We start from the raw sequence: 18,657 nt of genomic DNA, 5'->3' as shown, positions 1-18,657 counted from the left end.
TATGAAAGAAAATGCCATGTTAATAAAATGGTGAAAGAAAAGTAATGGATAGTGAACATTTAAGAAAACATCTAGAAGAAAAAAGTTACTTTTGGCTTTACTAATGCTAGACAAATAAGCTTGATAGTAAACAAATGGTGTGAAGAATAAATTGGAAGATCACCACTACAGCACTTTTCACAGCCCAAGAACTTTCTAACAAAACTAATGACCTAGCCTTTCTAGCCTTTATTCTCTCTAGACGTTTCATTTCGTTTGAAACATGTAATAATTTATGCAACTATAGAACAAAACAGATGATTTTGGCGTGTGGCATGGGCTGAGAGCTGTGGAGGAGATTTATAATGAGGGGAATTTTTAAAGTCAATTTTGCTGGAGACTGCATTTGGTATGGGTGCTATGTAATATTCGACTTGCATGCTTTAGGTGAAATGCATAATCCCATATTAGTTGCTCAATGGATGTTTTATCAGCTAGATACATGATGATCAGCGAGATTCATTCTATAAGGAGGCTGTCCTGTGGAAACAACTAGAGATTAGCAAATCAAATCCCACAAAGTGGAATTCGATCTGAATTTCAGGATAAATTCGATTCACATAGAAGCCGAATTTCCTCGTACTTTGTGTCAGTGAATCGATTCAATACTATAAAAAACAAAACAAATTAAAACTTACTTCCTCCATTTGCTCGCAACTGGCCACTAGCCTCAATCTTGCTTAAAGATCTCGGCCAAAACTCCATGTGGTTTGAGATTACATCATCACGCAGGCCGGCATGATGACGTAATCTTGCACCACACAGGATTTCAGCCAAGATGTTCAAGCAAGATGGAGGTGGAAAGTTTGATTGAAATATTTTTTTTTATTGTTCATTTTACACTCGGATGCCGCGATCATGTATGAATGTGGCATCTGAGTGGAACAATGATGGGGGGCAGAGCTATCGCAGCTCCCTGTCATTGCACAAAAAAATGTGCTTCGTGAAGAAGCAATTCGTCACAAAGCAAATTTTTGAGTGAAATTCGGCGAATCATCCGAATCGAACTTTTAAGAAATTTGCTCATCTCTATAAGCGACCCTTGAATCTGTCACCATGATCTTGGATTATTATGTGCAGTAACACTGTAGATGAGTAGTACTGCAGATAAGAAGTGCAGAACTCAATTTTTTTCCTACCACGCCCTGAACTCAAAGCTGCGCTATAATGCCTAATCCAGTATGCTGTATCATGTCACCATAATGGAGAAGATTCCAGAGCTCATGTATAGCTTCCTGACAATATATTTCAGCACATCTCTTAGCACCTATAGAGAAGAATTGCAAATTATGACATATTTGAACATACTAACTAGTGTTGAGCAAATCTAAGACCACAAAGTTTTTATTATTATTATTGTACATTCTGTTATTTATATCAATCATGTATAAACACGGCATCTGAGGGGTACAGTCACGGGGGCGGCACAATCGCCACTCTCTGTCATTGCACCCACTACTTACAAAGAAATGCGCTTCGTTGGCAAAGTAATTAGTCACAAAGCTAATTTTGGGGAAAATTCTATTTTTTATGATTTGCTCATCTCTAATACTAACCATCTCCATGTTTTTGGGTGGAAATTTCCTTTAAGCATGCAATAATTTAGCTAACAGGTTCCTCGTGGGGTCCATTACCAATTCTTTATAATCAGCAGTTATGGTGCCAAAATGGATTGTAGATATGCTCTTATATAAGATGTCTTAGCCATGATGACTAAATCTACTGTATTCTAAACTAATTTAATTTGACCAGAATTTATTTTAAAAAAAAATCTGGTCAAATCCAAATTTTGGGTGAATCTATTTAGGTGAATTTCTTAAAATGACATTAGCTAGAAGACAGGACATTTGAAGAAGAATGATCACATGACTCCAGTGTGTCTGAAGAAATGATAATAATAATAATACAAAAATTTAACGCATTAAAAAAGCCAGGAGCCATGTTTTTCCCCATAGCCGTACAGTATATGTTGCTATCACTTTAAGATAATGCTGGCTTGGCATTTAAGAGCTTAATATATAACGTTCTAGGAGAATATGGAATGTTATCCACAGCTTTTCAGGGCAATTTTTCTGACTTAAATCAAATCTGAATTGAACTTTAATACATTTGCTCATCACTAATGATGACCAATGCTGCTAAATGTTCATCCAAGAAAATATTTCACTAAACATCATAGAATTGTAAAATTTAAATAACATAAATGTTACTTAAAATACCATACTTTAATTTATTCCACAAGGAATCCGAAAGAATTGCTATAAATTCATCTTCCAAAGAACTTCTAGTCATTTCACACTTTAATTTGCATAGGTTGTTTAGAAAATGACAAATTGTTGATGAGTTTAGAGGCATCTGGTGTGCCTCACAATGCAAACTATGGATGCTGGAAACATCAGTTACAATAGTTTACAGATATAGATATAATATGATTAGCAATATGGTATATTTTGACAGTGACAGGAAAAAAAAAATATTGCCTGCGCCAATGGAAGACCCATAGGCATTTCTAGGTAGTGCTTGTCGAGAGTGCAAAACTATGCAGATGTCTGCCAAGGTTTGGAAAAAAAAACAGGCACATGTCGAAAAAAGAGGAGAGTAGAGATGGAAGAGAGAAAGAAAGAAAGAAATGTCACCTGGCATACAATACCTGCATATTTCTGGTCTCCTAAATGATAAAGAGAACCCCAAAGAGTACCCCACAATTTCTCTTGAGACTTTATGGTTCTCCTATCCTAATAAAAAATTAACTAGCTAGCATGTTTTATTGAGAAAAGTGTAAGCTTTGTATGTGTTGTAATTCTCTTGTCTCACTTTCAGATGAATGTTACTTCAGGGGTCTCTCCAGTTATTCTATAGTTGATCCAAAATGGTGAATTAAAATTGCTAAAGTATTCTGTTTTTCCTATACTGATGATGTATCCTCATGTGAATAGGAAGGAGCTGTCACATTAAGGTGAATTGGAACATTGTAAGCTATAACTACTTCTGCAACTGCAAAGCAATTAACTGTTACAGTGAAAGGTATACTGCATCCATATGAGTACTTTCACACAGTGGAATGGAAAATACATTTTCCAGCCTTTTAAACAGGCTTATGTAGCAAAGCTAGGAAAATAGCTAAGCCAACCTCACATCTGCAAATAGTTTTTTTTTTTTAAATAAAGAGCCTTAATCAATAAAAAAAACTGGTGAGAACAACACGGCCTTATGGGGAACCCCTGGGTGGGTACTATTTCTATTATGGAGGCCGGTTGATAAATGTGATGACTATTGTTGGATAGACAATGCTCCACTTGTTTTCTGGAGAAGATAAATGCAAATTATCATGTCTAACATCTGCTGGCATCAGATAGGTTTATGAAAGCTAATTTGAATATGTTATCCACAAACCCAGAGGGGCTTTGCCTGGCCTACAATATTGTGTGCACATACTCTGCATACTAGGGGCTCTCCATAATGAGAAAGAGTACCCCTTAGACAATGCATATACATTTATGAGGAATACATATGTTTATAATTCTCTCTTGCTCTCCCTCAACCAAAATGTTAGACTGAATCATAAACCAGTAGAACCAGTTCACTCATCCTTAGAGGAGAGGTAATGAAAGATACATCTGGACTAAGGAAGTAAATTGGTTAGCTAGAATCTTAGTTTTACCTGAATTTCTGAAAAGATTCTGATTCAATAGAATCAAATTCCTTTGGGTAGAACTTTTTAAGAGGAGAGGGGCATTTTTCAGGCACTTAAAGCACTTCTGCTTAAAGGTTCTGTATGGATATGACATCAGTTTTTACATCACTAGGGGTTCAAATATTTGGACCCATACCTGTCCTCAGAATGAAGTTTGAGGGGTAATTCCAACTTAGCAATGATATAACAAGCAATTTAAAAAAATATCACAATTAAGTGTCATATACTCCTTATACATTACCAGTATATATTATATACTAGGTTCACAATGTAACAAAAAATATAACTGGAGTGCATTTGGCTCCACAAAAAACTACAAATTAACTAATATTTGAATGCGGACCAGCTTTGTCCTTATAGCTTTTGCAGTCCATACCTTAACTTCACTCCCCAACCTCAACCAACTTGGATGTGGCTGGAGGATGTTCTCAGAGCTTCAGAAACAGCTAAATGGTCTATGCTATGACACACCTTTCTGTATCTGCCAACATAGCCCACTTAGCTGTTTTTAGTGATTACATCCTGGTTGTAGATGGTAGAGGAGGAGGGCACATTTTAAAGATAGGTGTGAGTGCCAAAGATAGGCCCAGTATCTATTAGACATGTATGGCATATCCTTTTTGAGATGCAACTCCTCGCCATTGTGTAGGAAAAAAAGCTGATGGAATCTCAATTCCTTTGTCCTTGGGTTTAGAAGGGGTTCTAAAGGTTGAACTCCCACCAGTCATAATGTTATAGCACTTTCTAGTGGTTATAAGAACATGTAGACAGATACAATTGGTGGTTCCTCCAATAATGTGGATAACCAACTCCATGATTACAGTATTTCAGAGCAGAAAACGTATTTCTGTCTAAATAGTTTTCATTCTCCAGAACAAGACAATTCTACTCACTAAATTAACTTTCTACATTGAAGTAACTTGAACTGCCCTAGTACAATATACAGAGATGTCCATAAAAGTATTTGAACTGCATCCTTTTTTTCCTTCAAGCTCTTTTTTGATACCAATTCTCTATATACATCATCAGATTTATTTACACATTCAGCCGACAGCTGAATTTTTATATTCTGGCAATCGTCAGAGAAAACAGTCAAGTATAGAATGTCAAAGTAGAGTGAGGAAAATGAGCAAAAGTCTAAGAGCTAGAAAACAGTAGAAAAGTGAATGTCCTACAGGCAGTGCAATGCACAGAAAAGCAGGATGCTGTTCATACAGCATATCAAAAACAAATGTCTATTTGTGTTTAATAGCACCTAACCACATGTATACGTTTGTCAAGTACAATTTCCTTATTGCTTCCGCTTGCACCACCTGTATAAGGGTTTTTGCTTACTCATTTATTTAGAATATGGCCACTACTTGTGGCAATATCCCTACATATTGGTGACAATCTCTAGGAATAAGGGAATAGAATACATATGGCAAGAAAACAACATCCCAGAAGGAGCACTGACTTGGCAACACTTCCATACAAGATGTCAACACAGATTTCTCATAATTTACATATGACAAAAACATATGTACCATATTAAATGGATACTTGGGAACAGCGAAGAACTGATCCTGTAGTTATCTGCCATTTTAGCAATTGGAAGGGGGTAGTTTGATGGCAGAAAAAGCAAACTTCTGCAAAACTAACTTAAGACTTGTACATATTGCAATGTAAGGTGGTAAATGCTGAAATAAATAATAAATATGCTGTTAAGAATTTGTGCATCTATCCTTAAAGGGAACCTGTCATGTGGATATTTGATTATAATCTAACTAATTATATACAATCATTAACTACTAAAAAGTACCTTAGATACCTTCACTTACTGGTGTGACAGATGGTTACCTCATAATATACACACAAAGATGCCGCATGCTAATGAGCTGATTTGAGTCCAGCGTGATGTCATTGAGTCCAGCGTATATTTAATTCAGAGCTATAGCCACTCCCCTGCCCACCTGCTGCTGATTCATATGGAAACAAACTGTCATTCAGCAGCAGGTGGGCGGGGAGAGTCAGGAGCTCATGAATATTCGAGACTCATCATTATCAGCTGGAGCTTTTCAATACAAGATGTTGGCAGATTGACTGAGTCAATTAAAGAAAGTGACCCAGCATTTTGCTAAGCGAATCAGTCACTTATTTATGTTGCCCTTAGTTAGGACACCATAAAACTTGTGACAGGTTCCCTTTAAAGGGATCATCCCATATACCGTAATTCACTCATGGCTGAGATCGGCTGAGATTGCAATACCTGTCTTATAAGGCAGCCAGGATGACTGGCGTTCGCCAAACAGTCAAGTATGCTGTGCTGTTTCCATAACTTCCTTAGAAGTGGGAGCTATGGAAAATCATACTAGGTGAAGATGCACTTTTTCTGTAGCTCAAAAGTTTTTGAAAAAACATAAATTGATGTGCTGCTCTTTCTGTAACTCCAATTCACTTCTGAGGGATTTACAGAAACAGTGCAGGACATATAACTCAGCTCTTCCCATAATCCCAGCTACCTCTGGCCGAAGTATATTGTGGCTATTCCCACCTCAGCCATAAGCGATGTGATCTTAGTCATATGAATGGGACTGGATGAGATTGAGCTGCAATACCGAGCATATATGGCCAAGTCTATGTGCATGAATAAACAATGGGTGCTGAGAAATTTGACCCCCAACGATCAAGCATGGATGGCCTATCCTAAAAGAATGCTATAATTGCTTATGCCTTAGAGACCCTCTGTGAATGCAAATTTTTCCTATTGACTTTTAAAATTCTCCTATGTTTTTTTATTGTGTGTTGCAGTAATAGTCTGAGAATTATAATGCATTTTTCTCCTGGTGACAGTCTCAAATTGTTTAATCAGTGCTTTTTCATAGAAGAGAAGTTAATTTGCATTGTGGCCTATCAGTCATCCATGAGATTGTTTGCACGAACAATCCCACCAACTAAACTGGCCAACCAGGGAGTGAGTTTTTTTAGCACAATGGCAAGAGATTGGATGAATTCAGCTGATCATGCCAATAACATACAGTTTCAGCCGATGAACGGCCAAAGTTTTCCACCATGGTGGATTGCATTTTTGGCAGATGAGAGTCTTCTGTTGAGGATCGCGAACATTTGTTCGCCCTAGCTTTTGAAATGACAGTCGGTCGGAATGGCCGAAATCGGCCATCCCAGCCGACTTTAATCTTATGTGTATGGCCACCTTAAGCCTATCTGATGCCAATAGAAGTAATATATGCTAATTTGCATATATTTGTCCCAGAAACACAGCACAGCAATACTACTTATGCATACTAGATGGTCTCTCTAATGAGAAACAGTACCATAAGACCCTGATAAAGGACACTCAACTAAACAGGGCAATTTTATATTGAGATATTGTGTTTTATCAATCTTTTGGAACAAGAGCTGCCTTGTGTCCTCCTTTAGTGAAGTGTAGCTTCTCTAACGGTTGCTTCTTGTAAGTGATTTATCTTTCCACACTACTGTATTCACAGTAACACTGCTCATTAATACTGTATAATGTCCTCCAGACTACTACTTGTGAGTGATACAGTACAGCAGGATCTCATTTTATCCCTGTTTGCAGCGTGAAGGAGACGGCATAACAGCTAGAATACAACCTCTATGAGGCTGAGCTCAGAGAAGAATGACAATTAGAGATGGAGCCTACACAGGGAAAACTGATACAAGCCATACAATGGAAAGAAATAGTGTTATTCTTCATGTACACATATGTGGTGGTTTATTCTCAAATTACCTGAAACTACAGTTAAAGTATATTATAAGACTATAAACACACATATATATATATATATATATATATATATATATATATATATATAGTTGTGATGTGTACAGTATAAGTGCTGGGAGGCATGTATATCCCACCCTGATACCTTAGCTGGGTGAGATAACTGAATTCCAGAAAGCTGTAGTGGTTTCAACAAAGTGTATTTTGCTGAGACAGTTTTGTGTAGATGTTGTTCTGGGTTGGATTTCATGTGGACTGGGGGATAGGTTTGGTAGTGGGATATGCCAGTGTACACCCTTCCACTACATGTATTGTCTTTTGCCGAACCCGGACCCCTTTAAAGTCAATAGGGACCCTGACTTCAACATGGTTATAAAGGAAAATAATAGCATTCTTAAGACAGAATGTTAAAAAAATGGCATTGAGGGGTTAAAATAATAAAAAAAAACTCACCTCATCCACTTGATCGCGTAGCCGGTATCCTCTTCTTTCTTCAGGACCTGCAAAAGGAGCTGCGATGACATCACCGCACGTCCTTCTATCTTCCTTCAGCAGGACCTGCAATGACATCACTGTGCTCACCACGTGGTGAGCGCAGTGACATCATCGCAAGTCTTTTTGCAGGTCATGCAGAAAGAAGAGGGTACCGACTGTGTGATCAAGTGGATGAGGTGATTTATTATTTTTATTATTTTTTTATTATTTTTAACCCCTCAACGTCCATTTATTTAGCATTCTGTCTTAAGAATGTTATAACGGAAAATAATTAAATCACCCGAACTTCAGTGAAATAGTCCGAGTTCGGGTACCCGAACTCGCAAAGTTCGGTACAAACCCAAACTTTGCAGTTCAGGTTTGCTGAACCCTACAGGTGAGGCCTGCTGCTGTAATCAAGGAGGGATAAAAAAAGCCTCTGTGTATGATTTGGAGGGAGAAAGGCTGAGAGGCTCTGTGTGGTCTCAGCCAGGAGGTCTGAGGGGCCACAAGGCTTTGTAAAGCCTGAAGTTTGGGGGGCCCAGTGACGGCTATGTCGGGAGGACTTCTGGACCATCTTCACTTAAGGGTGCTGGTGTGGTCACAGTCTGGAAGCTGCTAGACTGTATATGGTTGAGGAAGCCTGATCTAATTCTGTGTGTGAACAGCACTCTATAGGTGAGGAATAAAGCACCTTTTGGACTTGAACCCCATTGTCAGAGGAGAAGTCTGTGATTGTGACCCCCTGAGAGAGCGATTCCTTACTATATATATATATATATATATATATATATATATAATTTTCTTTCTTTTTTTATTGTTTATTTTCTTTATTATTATTTTTATTTATGGAAAGGCAGCACTCCGGTCTTCAAGTGAAGAAAAGTGGATCTTTTATTACACCCAACAGCTATATATATATTTATATATATATATATATATATATATATATATATATATTTTTTTTGCATTTTATTCCTGGAGTTTATCTACCAGACTATTTATTACCTTTAATACCAGTTTGAAGGAATTTTACCACATATATAAATCTTGTTTCATCTGTAGAACATAGAATGCAACATGTAATTAAGGTTAGTATACTAATATAAATGAGTGTTTATTGATAGAATACAGAAAAGAGCAAATTTAGCCATCTGAATTGAACAGCCTTAGATGGAAACACTTTCTAGAGTATATAGCTATATTCCTTAAACACATCATTACCCAGTGAGCATGCAAAAATTTATGGAATAACTTAGACTATAATTTACATTCTAGATGTAGTCTTCTTTTTATGTAAACTGGCTCTGCTTTTTCTGAAGAAATATGCATAAAACTGAAATAAAATGTATAAAGTACTCTTAAAATGTAACAGTGCACAGCTCACTATTCTCTGTATGCCTTCTGCAGACCTGGAGAGACATTTTATACTATAAAATTAGGATAAATATTATAAATCTTTGTAAACAGCAGCTAATCATGAGGCATAAAACGTTAATTTGAGAAGTAAAACATGAAGGTTTGCTTTAAACTTTCTCAGTGCAATGCCAACAAGTCTAAAGCTTGCATATCATATTAATGCAGATTCAATTTTCCACTCCATTTCCCCCCTAGGTAAACTGATTCAGCATATTCTGTAAGACAGAGTCCCAGAAAGGCCTCGAGCAACAGTTAAGAGAAAAAAGATACAATATGAAGGTTAAAAAACATCCATTGCAAGTAATAGTCTCTGTAGCCTTTATGTAAGCATTGCCCTTTTTCGCGGATTTCATAACTCAGTCATAAAGCTGAAAGTACAGGGTTGAATTTGATGTCAAAGATCTACTAGCTAGGAGACTTCTTATCTCATCTGTTCAAGATTACAAGCTGATCCTTCAGTGTCCATGCCACTACTATGTCCTCTAGAGATTAAGCAAAAATCTGAACTTCCTTCACAAAACAATCTCCGCCTATAAAACCTGTATGTTGATTTGTACTTTTTACAATTATTGTGAATAAAGTCTATCCTAGTAGAGTAGATGGCAAACAAACCTGATAATGTAAAAATTTGGCAAGGTTCAGAATTTCAAAAGGTAATAGTTTAGGTAAAATGCCTTCCAGCTAGGAAAACCTCATGTTGGTGATGTGTAGGAGAGGTCAAGCTCTATATTAGACAAAAAATGGTTACAATAAAAGCTATTGGTAGGTAGAGATGGCCTTGCGGTTCGCCCGGTGGTCATTTTGCGGCGAACTTTGCACATTCACAATTCGCCGAACATGCGAACATATGGAAATGTACACCGGCACCATATTCTTTTGCATTGCGCCAAACTTTGATCCATAACACATCCATCAGGTGGGACAGGACAGCCAATTGAGACGTTTCAGCACATGGACACACCCACACCCTATAAAAAAAAAACGATCTGCCAGTCATTTTACATTCTGTGTTTTGCCAGTGTAGGGAGAGGTTGCTGTGTGGAGCAGGGACAGACTGTTAGGGACACCAAACGCTAGCTAATAGGGCCACAAAAGTCCTTTTAAGGACTAGTATAGGTGTGATATCGATAAGTGTACTATACTGAGGGGTGTGATATACTTATAATATACTATAGTGCATTTGTATTGTGCAGAAGTTGTGTGCGGTTCTGCTGCGATACTGGAACAAACGCTAATGGAACAACTAATTGCAATGGGTGTGATATACCTGTTGTGCCAAAAAATACTGATTGAAGGGTGTGATATGCCTATAATATTGTGTAGCAATAAAGATAGCAGTGGCTACACCTAGTGAGTGGATACAAATATAGTGCTCATTCAGCAACCCACCCCAAGCTGCCAATGAAAATGTTTGAATAAAAAGTGTTAGTGGAGGGCACACAAAATATCTGGTTCAATATGGACTTGACCAAATAAAATGCTTTTATTAAATATGCAACTCTAGAGTATATAAATAAATCATAACTTTTTCAGAAATAGAAGCAACACTTATTTTAAGCATATATACCAAAAGTTTGGACACACCTTCTCATTTTTTTTTCATGACTATGAAAATTGTAGATTCACACTGAAGGCATCAAAACTATGAATTAACACATGTGGAATTATATACATAACAAAAAAGTGTAAAAAACAACTGAAAATATGTCATATTCTAGGTTCTTCAAAGTAGCCACATTTTGCTTTGATTACTGCTTTGCATACTCTTGGCATTCTCTTGATGAGCTTGAAGAGGTAGTCACCTGAAATGGTCTTCCAACAGTCTTGAAAGAGTTCCCAGAGATGCTTAGCACTTGTTGGCCCTTTTGCCTTCACTCTGTGGTTCAGCTCACCCCAAACCATGTTGATTGGGTTCAGGTCCGGTGACTGTGGAGGCCAGGTCATCTGGCACAGCACCCCATCACTCTCCTTCATGGTCAAATAGCCCTTACACAGCCTGGAGGTGTGTTTGGGGTCATTGTCCTGTTGAAAAATAAATGATGGTCCAACTAAACGCAAACCGGATGGAATAGCATGCCGCTGCAAGATGCTGTGGTAGCCATGCTGGTTCAGTATTCCTTCAATTTTGAATAAATCCCCAACAGTGTCACCAGCAAAGCACCATCACACCTCCTCCTCCATGCTTCACGGTGGGAGCCAGGCATGTAGAGTCCATCCGTTCACCTTTTCTGCATCGCACAAAGACACGGTGGTTAGAACCAAAGATCTCAAATTTGGACTCATCAGACCAAAGTACAGATTTCCACTGGTCTAATGTCCATTCCTTGTGTTCTTTAGCCCAAACAAGTCTCTTCTGCTTGTTGCCTGTCCTTAGCAGTGGTTTCCTAGCAGATATTCTACCATGAAGGCCTGATTCACAGTCTCCTCTTAACAGTTGTTCTAGAGATGTGTCTGCTGCTAGAACTCTGTGTGGCATTGACCTGGTCTCTAATCTGAGCTGCTGTTAACCTGCGATTTCTGAGGCTGCTGACTCGGATGAACTTATCCTCCGCAGCAGAGGTGACTCTTGGTCTTCCTTTCCTGGGGCGGTCCGCATGTGAGCCAGTTTCTTTGTAGCGCTTGATGGTTTTTGTGACTGCACTTGGGGACACTTTCACTTTCCCAATTTTTCGGACTGACTGACCTTCATTTTTTAAAGTAATGATGGCCACTCGTTTTCCTTTACTGAGCTGCTTTTTTCTTGCCATAATACAAATTCTAACAGTCTATTCAGTAGGACTATCAGCTGTGTATCCACTTGACTTCTCCACAACGCAACTGATGGTCCCAACCCCATTTATAAGGCAAGAAATCCCACTTATTAAACCTGACAGGGCACACCTGTGAAGTGAAAACCATTTCAGGTGACTATTTCAAGAGAATGCCAAGAGTGTGCAAAGCAGTAATCAAAGCAAAAGGTGGCTACTTTGAAGAACCTAGAATATGACATATTTTCAGTTGTTTCACACTTTTTTGTTATGTATATAATTCCACATGTGTTAATTCATAGTTTTGATGCCTTCAGTGTGAATCTACAATTTTCAGTCATGAAAATAAAGAAAACTCTTTGAATGAGAAGGTGTGTCCAAACTTTTGGTCTGTACTGTACCTGCTTCCACAAAATACTGATTAAGGGGTTAAATATACCTGTTTCCACCAAATATTGATTGAGACCTGCGATATACCTGCTTCCACAAAATACTAATTAATGGGTTTGATATACCTGCTTCCATAAAATACTGATTAAGGGGTTCAATATACCTGTTTCCACCAAATATTGATTGAGACCTGCAATATACCTGCTTCCACAAAATACTGATTAAGAAGTTTGATATACCTGCTTCCACAAAATACTGATTAAGGGCTGCGATATACCTGCTTCCACAAAATACTGATTAAGGGGTTTGATATAGCTTGTTCCACAAAGTACTGATTGAGGGCTGCAATATTCCTGCTTCCACAAAATATTGATTAAGGGGTTTTACATACATGCGTCCACCAAATACTGATTAAGGGGTTTAATATACCTCCTTCCACAAAATACTGATTAAAGGGTTCAATATACCTGTTTCCACCAAATATTGATTGAGACCTGCGATATACCTGCTTCACAAAATACCGATTAAGAGGTTTGATATACCTGCTTCCACAAAATACTGATTGAGGACTGCGATATACCTGCTTCCACTAAATACTGATTGAGGGGTGTGATATACCTGCTTCCACTGAAAATAGTGTTGCCATCTGCAGCCTGTGCTGTCAATGCATGAGTTGCGGTAAGCCCAACACTCACCTAGGGGCGACTGCCTTAAGAAGGCACCTGCCTTCCTATCACCGTGTACAGTGAGAGCAATGCTGTCAGAACCCACAAAGCCACATTCCCGGTGCTCCACGTACTGCCTCTTCTCCTTCTCCTCTCTCCTCCCATTTGTCCTCCACTCCACCTTCCACCTTGCCATCATCACGTTCATCTGGCAAAAGGCAGGCTTACGTTGCCCAAATGTTCAAGCGTAAAAAGTTGATGACGTCGGATAAACCTCTTGCCCAATGGCTGACCGCTGGCTTATTGGAACTTCTAGACCACCAACTACTGCCATATATAACTGGTGCACTCTGAGGCCTTTAGAAAATGTGTGGATACTGGCACACAGCACTTGAAGGTCCCCAGACGGAAATATTTCTCCCAGAAAGGCATCCCAAAGCTATATGGCCACGTTCAGCGGCAAGTGAATAAATCTCTGGCAGACAGTGACTATGCCAAGATATATCTGACCACAGACACGTGGTCTAGCAAACACGGGCAGGGAAGATACATAACTTTTACTGCCCACTGGCTGAACCTTTTGACGGTTGTCAAGCATGTAACTCGTGGCTCCCGTGTGGATTTGGTGTTACCGCCACGGACTGCATGCATGCCTGCCTCTTCTTCTCCTTCTCCTAATCAGTCCTCCATCTCCTCCTCGGCTGACTCCTCCTTTTCCACTGCTACAGCCTCTTCCGATGCACCCCAAGCTCCCCAGAACTTATTTGACGTCCCAGGTGAGATGTTGTCATGCTGTGCTGCGGCTGTTGTGCCTGGAAGCCAAGAGCCACACTGGTTGTGCACTGCTTTCAGCTCTGCGGTCACAGTCCCATCAGTGGCTTACCCTGCTCAATTTGACATTTGGTAAAGTGGTGTTCGACATTGGTGCCAATCTGCTGAGCATGCTGAAACAGGGCAAAATGACACATGTGCTGTGCATGACACATGTCCTGAACTTAGTCGTGCAGCGATTCGGTGCCAAATACCCCAGGGTCCAGGACGTCTTGCGGCAGGCCAGTAAAATCTCTGGCCATTTTAGAACATCTTACATGGCCATGGCTCGCCTTTCTGACATTTACCGGCGACATAAATTGCCTGTCAGACGTCGGATTTGTGAAAGACCAACGAGCTGGAACTCCACCTTGTATATGATTGATAGGCTACTCCAGCAGCAATGTGCCGTTAACGACTATCTGTACAAACTCTGAAGCAGGACAGGTTCTGGGGGGCTTGGTTTCTTTTCACCGTGCCAGTGGCTGCTCATACACGATGCATGCAGACTTCTGCAGCCATTTTATAAGATTACCAAACTAATCAGTCACAGCCAGGGTGCCATTAATGATATCAGACTTTACGCCTTCTTTCTGGAGCGTGCATTGAATTGTGTCATTGATCAAGTCGTCGAGGTGCAGGAGCAGGAAGATGAGGAAGTCGCAATGCTGAATGAATTCTCAGGGGGGATACTCCATCTGAGACAAGTCAGCAGGAGTCTGAAGAGGAGTCAGAGGAGGATGGTGGCTGGGGGGAGGACGAGGAGGAGCAAAAAGAGCTGGCTTTGAGGGGGATTTTAAACTTTTCCGGGATCCATGGTGTTGTCAGTGGCTGGGGGGAGGATACTCAGGACTATATTCTCCTGGGCGATGAGCAGGAGCCAGGGCACTCCACTGCTTCCAATTTAGTGCAAATGGGGGCCTTCATGGTCTAGTGTTTGAAGAGGGACCCCCGTATGAAAAGCATAAAAGGCAAGGACCAGTACTGGGTGGCAAAGTACTTAGACCCCCGCTAGAAACACAAAATGGCGGACATATTACAGGCATTACAGAGGGCTGTCAGAATGCAGCATTCCCAGGCCTTGCTGCAAGAGATGCTGCATTCTGCTGTTGCGGGCGCTGGCAGAGGAATTTCCACCCACAGCGAAACAAGTGAAAGTACCAATCCTACCGCGCGTGCAAGAAGAGGGCGGTTTGAAGATGTGTTGGTCACTTTGGATATGAAATCATTCTCACAGCCAACCCATCGACAGCCTCCCTCCGGATCCAGCCTCAGGGAATGCCTAGACCGACAGGTGTCCGACTACATCGTATTAACAGCCGATGTGGACGCTCTGAGAAGCGATGAACCCCTGGACTACTGCGTCTGCACGCTTGACATGTGGCCAGAGCTGGTACAATTTTCCATGGAACTCTTGGTTGCCTCTCGTCAAGTGTCCTGTCCGAAAGGACGTTCAGCGCAGAAGAGGGGATAATGACCGATAAGCTCACTCGCCTAGCTCACGACAGTGTGGACTACCTAACATTTCTAAAAATGAATGAGGCATGGATCTCGGAGGAATTCAACACCTATGACGACCACGTGTAATAAAATTTTCTCATGCCAGCCCACACATATCCGCCACCACACATAACAAAGAATGGTCATTGTCTTATGTATATACAGCGGCATAAAAGGCCTTTTCTGTCAGGTGAATGCCTAATTTTTGGGGCCTGTACTGTCCTACACTAAAATTTCTATCCAGTGACCGCTTAATGTACCTCCAGCCACATCATGACAAGTTGTTTTCTGTCAGGTGAATGCCTAATTTTTGGGGCCTGTACTGGCCTACAGTAAAATTTGTATCCATTGACTGCATAATGTAGCTCCAGCCACATAATTACAAGTCCTGTTCTGTCAGATGAATGCCTAATTTTTGGGGCCTGTACTGGCCTGCAGTAGAATTTGTATCCAGTGACCACCTTATGTACCTCCAGCCACATCATCACCAGTTCTTTTCTGTCAGGTGAATGCCTAATTTTTGGGACCTGTACTGGCCTACAGTCTAATTTTTAGCCAGTAACCGCCTAATGTACCTCCAGCCACATCATCACAAGTTATTTTCTGTCAGGTGAATGCCTAATTTTTGGGGTCTGTACTGGCTTACAATAAAAGTTTTAGACAGTGACCGCCTAATGTACCTCCAGCAGAATAATCACAAGTTGTTTTCTGTCAGGTGAATGCCTAATTTTTGGGGCCTGTACTGGCCTACAGTAAAATTTGTATCCAGTGACTGCCTAATGTACCTCCAGCCACATCATCACAAGTTCTTTTCTGTCAGGTGAATGCCTAATTTTTGGGGCCTGTACTGGCCTACAGTAAAATTTGTATCCAGTGACCGCCTAATGTTCCTCTAGCCCAGGGATGGCCAACCTGCGGTTCTCCAGCTGTTGAAAAACTACAACTCCCAGCATGCTCAGACTGCCTACAACTATCCGCCTACAGCAGGACATAATGGGAAGACGCAGTTTGGCCATCACTGCTCTAGCCACATCATCACAAGTTCTTTTCTGTCAGATAAAAAACAAATTTTTGGGGCCTGTACTGGCTTACAATAAAAGTTTTAGCCAGTGACCGCCTAATGTATCTCCAGCCCCATAATTACAAGTTATTTTCTGTCTGGTGAATGCCTAATTTTTGGGGCCTGTACTCCCGTGGCCTAAAATAAAAATAAAAACGTATAGGCCCATTTACCCAAGTTTCCCTTTAAGATGCATAAAAATGGCCACTGATTAAAATACATATTTTTTGTGGTAATTTTTGCCAATGACCCCCTCTGGTATGGCACTATGTTGTGAAACTATTTGGTGGCTGTAAATATTACTTGAAGGTTTTTCAGGTTCGCCTGCCATTAAAGTTAATGGAGCCCGCTGCAAAACCTCGGTTCGCGAACATTTGATCGTGAATACGCGTTCGCGAACCGTCCCTGCTGATGTTCCGCCATCACTATTGGTAGGTTATAATGCTATCAGGTCACATTTTCTGGTAACAAAAGCCTGTTGAGAGATAATAGTTGTGGTGCTACTTTACAGGATACAATCAATTACTGTAAAAATGTAATGAATGTAGGCAACAAAGACATCAAAGTACAACAATAGGGCTAAAGAAAAAAAAATCCCAAATTAAAGTTAGCAAAATTTTACAGACCTTGCCCTCTAAGGGAACCTGCAAAAAACGGCACATTTTTCTACAAACAATTTTGTGGGCAAAATAATACCAGCATAGTAACTAGAGATGAGCAAATCAAAGTTGATGATATGGAATTCGATCCGAATTTCAGGAAAAATTTGCTCCGAATTTCCTCACGCTTCGTGGTAATGAATCAAATTTTTTCCTAAAATGGCTGCTGCACGTGTTAGGACATGGATCAAGGAACTCTGTGAACGAGGGATCACCCACAATGCCATGCATGCAGCCAATCAGCAGCCAGCCCTGTTATGTCACAGCCCTATAAATAGTCTCAGCCATCTTGGATTCAGCCATTTTCCAGTGTACTTAGTGCAGGGAGAGACATCAGCAAGCACTAGGGACAGTGGTAGAAAAGACTTTAAAACTATTTTGCTGTATAGAAGTTCAGGAAAAGGATAGGGAGGAATCATTCCACAGTATTGAAGCAGAACAGGGTTCAGTGGGGGAGTTTACAGCCTGGGTAATAGGAACAATCCTAATACTCCTAATCCTAATACACCTTGCTGCACTGACTGATCCAAATTGTCATTATACAGCTCTATAATTCCAGCAAACCGTTCTTGTTATTGGGGTGCAAGTGCTGTTTGATACAGCCATTAATAGGATAAATTACAAGGAAATATTTCTAAGTCCTATTTGCCCTTGCGGTGCAGTTATATGTTCTAAAGCATTTTTTGCATTGTATTAGTGGGAAAAATGGGCTTATTAGCAAGTGCTGTTTGATACAGCCATTAATAGGATAAATTACAAGGAAATATTTCTAAGTCCTATTTGCCCTTGCGGTACAGTTATATGTTCTAAAGCATTTTTTGGATTGTATTAGTGTGAAAAATGGGCTTATTAGCCGTTGTGTGGTGAAGTGAGAAAAATGCAGCCTTTTTTGGCGTGTATTAGTGGCAAAAAATATATATATTATTTGGCAATCAGCGGTGCAGTTATGTGTTCTAAAGCCCTTTTTGGTGTGTATTGGTGGCAAAAAATATATATTTGCTGTTCAGCGGTGCAGTTATATGTTCTAAAGCCTTTTGTGGTGTGTATATGTAGAAAAAAATAAGGGCCTATTTGCCATTCAGTGGTGCAGTTATATGTTCTAAAACACTTTTTGGCATGTATTATAGTGATGAGCAACAGGGGTCACATTCAAATTTGCAATATTTCGCAAATATTTGGTAGAATATTTGTCGAATATTTGCAAATTTGAATATTTGTTATATTCTACATTTTTTTAACTTTAAAAATCGGCAAGGTAATGATCGCGTAATACAGGCGTGGGTCAAAAATGAATATATAGCACTATAGAATATAGTGCTGTATATTTGTTTTTTGATATTTGTCTTTTTTTTTTCGATCTGAAGTCATGATTCCTCCCTGCTTAAGTTACTTAAGCAGGGTGGAATCATGACTTCAGATCGAAAAAGTTAAGAATATTCGAAAAAACATATATAT

At 39.8% G+C, this 18,657-nt stretch overlaps 1 protein-coding gene across 2 annotated transcripts in view; it reads right to left on the bottom strand.

The window, feature by feature from the left end:
- Positions 1–18,657, bottom strand: part of EDIL3 (EGF like repeats and discoidin domains 3) — an 869,353-nt gene that overhangs the window by 680,312 nt on the left and 170,384 nt on the right. The gene's annotated exons all lie outside the window — the stretch shown is intronic.

The sequence above is a fragment of the Bufo gargarizans genome, chromosome 1, assembly GCF_014858855.1.
Source record: "Bufo gargarizans isolate SCDJY-AF-19 chromosome 1, ASM1485885v1, whole genome shotgun sequence".
Classification (NCBI taxonomy): Eukaryota; Metazoa; Chordata; class Amphibia; order Anura; family Bufonidae; genus Bufo; species Bufo gargarizans.
The sequence above is the reverse complement of the archived record's forward strand: the minus strand, read 5'-3'. Positions and strand labels throughout refer to the sequence as shown.